This window comes from Puntigrus tetrazona, chromosome 21 (genome assembly GCF_018831695.1).
Source record: "Puntigrus tetrazona isolate hp1 chromosome 21, ASM1883169v1, whole genome shotgun sequence".
Lineage (NCBI taxonomy): Eukaryota > Metazoa > Chordata > Actinopteri > Cypriniformes > Cyprinidae > Puntigrus > Puntigrus tetrazona.
Genome location: NC_056719.1, coordinates 18,659,334 through 18,661,167, shown reverse-complemented (window position 1 = coordinate 18,661,167; position 1,834 = coordinate 18,659,334).

Genomic DNA, 1,834 nt, shown 5'->3' with positions numbered 1-1,834 from the left:
CAAAAAACACACTGCATGCGTCTGAAGGACAGCTTTTTCTTTTATGCCAAAAATCATATTTTGTGATATTAAGTGACGCGTTCCACGCGTTTCCTACCTTAAATATATCAACTATATCAAACCTAATTTGTGATCTTTAGATTCCTCAGATTCCAGTTTTTTCAAATGCTGTCGTATCCCAACAAACCAGACCTCGCTCAACTTGTTTCTTCAGCCTTTCTCCTTGATTGGTTTTGTGGGCCAGGGTCACATGCGTGCTGGTATTTTTCACACTTTTTTAGATCGTAACTGCTTGATCTTTTCTCCTGGTGTCGGTTCACACAGGCATTAACTAACCACACTGGAGTCATGTCGAATGTTTTGCTTTGGGCTTGTTCTTGTGCCGTCATGAAACCTTTGGGGCCGCTGCATGTTTATGCCTATATTTGATATATGGATGTATTCTGTGGTGCTGATAGACATGTATATATTTTCATTGACGGAATGAAGGCCAAACACACCTTTGTATTGTTCAGGAGTGATTAGATGGGCTTGTTTGCCCTTTCGCCTTTAGTTGCAACAATGACATCCCGAACCGTTTAGTGCTAGTTCACTTACTCCTAATGAAGGGTGTGACAGAAAACTAAAGCCTCTTTCAGGAGCGCCGGCAGTCGAGCTGACACATCGGATCTGACGGACCAAGAGACTCCCGCTTTATCCACACAATAAGAAAACCACCGGCTCGAGTTTCAAGCTTCTGCAAACGTAAACTATTTGCTTCATAAAGAAAATGATGCAAAATGGCAACAGACTAATAAGCCGCTTTTGAGTGTGCAGGAAATGTGGACATTGTTTGTGTTGACGTATGAAATCGTAAAATGAGTTTGATGTCTCCGTGTAGAAGAACCTTGTTCACATTAAACCACAGATGTAAGAGTGCATGTGTTGGGAATTTATCTAAAGCTCATATTTGCTCGCTATCCGTTTGGCACAATGGTAACTTATTCAAAACAGCTTCAATATTAATAGAGCACATGTATCTGTATGAAAAAGCAAACATTCATGCGGTACTGTACATCATTATAGCTCGTGTTTTCATGAGTGAAGACAATCTAGAACGCAGCTGTATTCTAGTTCAGATTCTCAGAAACGGCAGATAGCAGATGTGTATGGAGACACGGCTCTGTTTGACTGAAATCCTTGATGCATTCAGAGCTTCAGTGTGAAACGACCTCCGTGTCAAAATACTGCATGAAATTCTTAAAGGGGCCCATTTTACACGATTCTTTATTTGGTCAAAATATTTAAACGGTAGTGTAAAAACACCTTTACCTTGTTAAAATCAGCTCTGCTTTCATCAAGCCATTCTAGCCCAGGTTGCTTTAAATGCTAATGAGCTTGGCTGACTCCGCCCCTTTCTTCTGTGGAGTAATGATCTAGATGTAAACTTTCACCCTGAGATTTGTTAACGAGCGCATTATTAGAAAAGGTGACAGACACAGTCGTGTAGCTCGGGGATCAGGGCATTTCCTGATGAATCCTCAGATGACAGCTCAGTCAGGGCGGGGCTAAAATATGACAGATCTGTCAATTAACTATTGTGGGAGGGGCTTGTGCAGAACTACGTCATTCTGATAGAAATCTCAGTACGGCCTGATTTCAGAAAGATACTGGTGGATTTTTATCATTACAGGTTGGACGTGTGCACACACACAACACACATTTATGTTAATAACCTGTAAAGTGAATTTTGCATCTGATGATCCCTTTAAAATGACTCCTCTCTATATCGTTTATATATTTAAATGAGACGGCACAAACAAGCCTGTTCTAAAGTTACGTGATCTTACACAAA